Source organism: Crocodylus siamensis, chromosome 6 (assembly GCF_052110815.1).
Source record: "Crocodylus siamensis isolate JL-2025a chromosome 6, ASM5211081v1, whole genome shotgun sequence".
Classification (NCBI taxonomy): domain Eukaryota; kingdom Metazoa; phylum Chordata; order Crocodylia; family Crocodylidae; genus Crocodylus; species Crocodylus siamensis.
The window spans coordinates 47,013,879-47,019,878 of record NC_143400.1 but is presented as its reverse complement, the minus strand read 5'-3'; positions in this window follow the sequence as shown (position 1 = coordinate 47,019,878).

Here is a 6,000-nt window from a genome sequence, read left to right as displayed (position 1 = left end):
GGCTGACAACTATTTCAATTGATAAATTGTCACAGCCTAGAAATTAAGTAGCTATGACTTTGTTAATATGGGCATTGCAAGCAAATAGTGTGTTCATATCCACTATAGTTGCACAGCATTCAAACCACCTCAGTCCAGGTTTTCACAAATGCTTCGTATATTGAGACAACTTTCAAACATGTTTTCAGACAGAGCTGCCTCTTGAACGATAAGTGACCACCAAATTCTAAGTCCGAGAACCAAATTACATTTCAACTTCACTCATCCTAGAATTGCTTACATGTCCAAATGTAGCTTCATGAGTGGCCTGTTGGCATTCATGCAGATTTGAGATTCTATTTTCCTTGTCGGGAAAGATGGGAGAATCCAGGTACACACATTTCTATATAGCATTTGCTGCCAGTGTACTTGATCACAAACTGTCATCAAGAAAAGAAAAATGATATTGGAGGATGAAGGTTTTGCTACCCAGCATCCTGATAGCCAAATCATTAGAACACTGGTCTAAAGGGATCCATTTCTTGTTTTTATCTTGTAGGTGGGATTTTAACCAAGCCCACTTGTGTTGAAGCTGGTCCATTGGGAAGCCAACAAGGAGAAATATGCAGTGTCAGGATTGGAAGGAGCCAGAAAGAGGGTGGATTACTGAGATGGACACAACTCTGAAAGCAAGATGCGCCCTGGGGTTCCACTCCTATTCATGTCACCCAATGGGAATAACCTGATGGGCATGGGCTGGACATTTCTAGTGGCAGACATTTGACTCTGAAATACTTTTCTCTGACTGCTTTCACAAAGCAAGAACTTATTCATCTTTCCTGTTTGTCTTTCCTCTCTTTCTCTTTTCGGAAGAAGAATGTTTGGTTCCTTTTACTTTTTTGGCTCCTTTATTTTCAAGTTTGAAATAGTATAAATTGCTGGACTCTGTGAAACATTATCTATTGTATACACAACTTCAGTGATTTTTATTGAACCAAACACTGTGAATCACTCCCTGATCACTCTCTGCTATTGTCGGGATTTGGTATGAATCTCTTAGAGGTAGGACTCCTCACCCCAAGTGTCTTTAAATGAAGCCTACTGTGTAGGCTGGCGAGGTTTTGAACCACATTTGGGGCACAAAGTGGTGTGAAGAAGGGCACTTGATGCCTGAAAGCAAATCTAACATCTCCCCCAGCTGTATATTTGGTCCAATCCTAGATTTTCAGTAAAAAGACTTGCCTCTCAGACATGGACAATCACAGCTTTAAAAGGCTCCAATCCTACTCCATGATCAGCCTGGACACTGAACATCCTTATTTCTAGGCTAAACTAAGGTCTGCCTCTCCTACTGTTGGCCACAGGGAAGAGCTCCTTCTTATACTGCAATAGTTTTGAACCGTGTGTTAATACCCACTGTACATCAGAGTGGAGGGGAGGCACGTCAACATCCTATGACCTGACAGAGGCTGGATATAGATAAAAGAGTGGAATTTCCAAGAAACAGAACATAGGAGGAATATTGTGTAACATGGGGGAGGAGGGGAGTATAATGGTCTAGCACAGTAAAGGAGGGACCAGATGGACATTTGTAAAAGTTCTCATTAGAGGAGGAAAAGTTCACTCTGGCCTGCAGGGAAATTAAACCGATAAGGTACAATAAGAGGCCAAACTCAATAGTATTTTTTTTTGGTAAAAGTCAGTAAATAAATACAACTAACATCTGAGAGGAAGTCCAGGGCAGGGCACATCCATTTCTTTTTTTCTTTTTTTTTTTTTTTTGAGTTGAAAAATATGGGGAATTATTAAAGAAACCAAGTTTGACCTTTTTCTCCAGACATCCTTGTGCCCTACACTGTGTAACCTTGGGGAGGAGGCTGCAAATTCTGAATTCCCCAGGACTGCATTTACAGTGTGACTTCAAAATGAGTATCACACATTACATATAAATACAAAAGAAGAAACTCACCAACAGTGAAAATGAGACCCAGGAAATACAAGTCATTAATGCTTCCTACAGCCTTCTTCTCTTCTCTAAGATTGAGAGTGAGAGGAGGAGGAGAGAGTGTACACCCATTTTATAGATTAATCATTTTTAACTAGGGTAAACAACTGCTGCTCTGCTGAATAAAAACATCTTGAACCTTGAGACGGAGACATCCAGAGCAGAAATGACAACTGATGTATTTGCCTCAGTTCTATATAACCTGGTAGATTTTTTATTTTTTTTTCCTGATGCCCAGATAGCCAATTAGTTGTTAAGAAATTATGTTTGGTCCCTTTGGGGCCTAGTCTTGACAGGATTCCCTTCTCTGTCTATGAGTTCAATTAAAAGGACAAGACTGTTCCAGAAAGCATTACCATCACTCCTACCATACAGACCAGCATAGCCAGGGAGAAAAGAACTGTCCCAGCACCCCAAGGGAATGTGCACATTTGGGATTTACTCTCACCTTAACATGAGTGGTTTGGAAATATGCATGTGGTATGGCACCACTGAGTTTTGTGGTGAGTCATCCTGTGCCTGCTCTTTGCAGACTATCTCCTAGACCAAGTGCTGTGTAACCACCTTAGTGTTGTGCTGCACACCCCAGTGCTGTTTGTGAAATGTGTGAGGTGAAATGCCTGCAATTTCAGTATCTTTGGAATTATTTTTAATATTGTACCGTGAGTCATTTACCTTGCCAGGTTGATTTGTGCTTTGCAAAACCACTATCCATTTTTGTTGTACTCCCAATGCCAGTAGTCAGAATCAAAAATCCAAGGAGGTACTGTTACAGACCATGTTTGGTGAAATCACATTAGGGCTTTTCATCATGAATATATTTCTGCATGTCATCTCAAGTAAAAACTGTGTAGACATTTGCTAGTGTATGTTATAGTCCTTTGGGGGTATTGCCATGCCTGTAGTTGGAAAGCAATTCAGACTGGTGACATGGGCAGCTCCACTGAGGCATCTGACTTCTCATGTTTTAGGCATCTGGTGTAGTTCTATGAGGTTAAGCACCTATGACTGTTGTACAACCAAGACTGCCATTTAGAAGCCTGTGAAGAATTTTTCAGAAGCATAATCATCTTTGTCCTTGTTTAACAAGGGGCATGTCCTGCCTCTCTCAACTCCTGGCCAACTCCAAAGCTTCATCTCCTGACTCAGTCTATGCGTCCAGTGCCTCCATTCCCTTGATATCCAGAGCCCCTAATTCTACTTCTCATGGGTGACATAGCAATGCATCTTCCACAGATTAGGCTAGAGATTGGAGTCTTCCGTTAGGGAATGAGACAATGCTTCTGTGTCCTCCTTCATCTTAGTGAAGTGAAATCCTCCATAACTCCCCTTTCCTGGAGCCTGTCCTTTCCAATAGGCTCTGCACTACAATAGACTGGGTATGTGGCAGTCATCTTTTCTTTAGAAGTAGCTGAGACACCTTGCAGGCAAAGATGCAAGAGTTTTTGGCCATCCAAGTAGCAAAGAAGAAGCCTGAGTCTCTGCCTAGTTTCATTTAAACCACAGCTGGAGGTGCTGGAGGTTTAAATCCTTTTTGACTTTATTCACCCAAGTACCACTCAGATGCATAATTGTTGTTTTGTACAATTCATGCACGCCTACTCTGTGTTTACTGTTGATGTATAGTTGCCCCCAGAAGTACTGGACATACTGAGGGGGTGCATTCTGGCTGGGTAGGTCTGTGGCTCTGAACACACAGAACTGAATGTAAGTCGTCAAACTGTAGCCCTGTCACTGGGTGGGGCAACCTCCTTGGATGCTATCTAACCTGTGGTCTGGTAAATACAGCACTGTGAGACAAAGTCAGAGCAATGCAGGTTGGAGCCCTCCCTTGAGTGGTAGGGGAATTTGACCCTTAGTTTATTTACTTCTGGGCAAGTGCCTTAGCCATGAAAACCTTGGATGCAAACATGGGAGGGCCCTCCTTCTCATCTGGAACTGGACACCCACTTGACAAGGTTTCTTGCTAGGTAAAGTTTGAGGACTTGCATTCTCTCTGGGAACATGCCTGTGCTCTTCATTACTTACCCCTCCTGAACACAGCATACAGCGCATACTCAGGAGACACGTGAGTTTCCGTGTGGACACATCTTGTGTACATGGCCTGAGAAGGGAGCTGGTGGGACCTCAGGTCCTAAAACATTCAAAAGGGTTGGGGTTGGGGGGAGGAGCAGTACTGTTCACGGAAAGTTTATGGTGTTAGACAGTAGGCCTGTGCGAGTAGGCAGGTATTCAATATAGCTTTGGATCTGGCCACTTCAGATATCAGTGATCTGATCTGAAGCTCCAGATCAGTTTGCTGCTTCAATCCGGCCAAAGCACCTCTGAAGCTTCAGAGCGGCCTCAAAGATCCAGCCATAGGCTATAATGGGGGACCAATGAAATATCTATAACTTCGTTGTTTTGTCTCTGATTTGGGTGAAACCTGCAGGTCTGGTAGCATCTGCTGTGAGCATGAAGGCTGCCAAGTTTTAAGAAGATAGGTGCAGGGGTTTGGGGAGAACTGCACCCCAAATTCTTGAAAGGAAAACCCATTTCACGTCTACATGTTACACCTCAGGGGGGTTAAAACTGCAGGGGTGGTAGCTCCTGGTAAGGCCACAAAGCATGACAGGTTTCAAGAAGATAGGTTCCTGGGTTTGGAAAAAACTGCACTGCAAGCTGCTGACAGGCAAAACTCATGATGTGGGTGGGTGACATTGTGTGTTTGTTAAGGTGCACCCTTCCTGGCACTTGGGCCTCTGCACAACACGGCAGTGTTCCCCACTGCCATGGGCATTACTTAGCTTTTAAAATGCAAGCCAGGGCATTGCTTAGCTTTTAAAAAACTCAAGAAAGGAAACTGGTGGAGATGGAGTGAGGAGGGTGGCACTCAGTCTGTCTGCGGGTGGAGCTCAGGGAACCCCAGCAGCGGGAGGTTCACCTTTAAGAACACCAGCTGCTCCACCGAAGCAGGATCCAAGGAGGTGTGGTGGGGTGTCACAACATCCCCAGCAATGCTGAACACCCTCTTGATTGGGAGTCTGGTCAGTGGACAGGACAGGTGTTGCTGGGCAACCGTGGCCAGATTCTGTCACATCTGGCTGCGGTTTGCCCAGTAAGTCAAGGGGTTGCAATCCAGTGGCTCCACATCCTCAGTGAGATAGGTACCCACTGAAGCCTCAGCACTACCTGCCCGAGTCTGGGATCTGGTGCATTTGGACCCCAGCATTGAAGCCATGCCCATGGCCCACATTGGCAGTGCCTGGCATGAAGGAGACTGGCTGGTGCTGGCGCTGTTGCTGGTACTGTGAGTGCTCGCATGGGAAAGTGGATCCCCCTCTTCCACATCCTCTCACCTCTGCCCTTCAGCCTCCCTGACTTTGTTGACTAGCACCTATGCCCAGTGATTGCAGGTTTTGGGGCTGCCAGTGCACATGCTCCCCTTCACCCTTGGGTTGTACATGCCCACCATCACGTGGGCCATACTAGACCACAAAGGATCCTGCCATCTCCTGATGCACTCCTTCAGCTGCCTAACTGGTGCCTGCACATCTGGTGACAGTGGCCTGCCGCAGTCAGGAACATTGATCCCCTGGAACGTCTCCATTTGGTTCTCCGGTTCCCTCACTAGGGGGATCACCTGGCTGAGGAGGGCATCACCAGTTCTAAGGGTCTTGGTGGCCTCAAGGAAGGGCTTGAGGACCACCAAGATCTGGGAGATGGTACCCCACTCAGCTCTGTTCAGGGGGCTGCTGATCCCAAACTCCCCAAGCAAGGCCATCTTACGGATGGCCTTCTGTTGCTCCACCAACCTCTTGAGCATCAGGTATGTGGAGTTCCACAGAGTCTCCACATCCTGTATGCTTTTGTGCTGCGGGATGCTCAGCTCTGCCTGTTTCTCCCACAGCATCTTGCCCCCATTGATGCTGCAGTGGAAGTAGCCCACCACCTTTCTGCATTTTGAAATCAGCTGGCTTGTTGCAGTAGTGGTGGTGGCATCATCACCGGCAGTTGTGTCCCCCTCCAAGGCATCC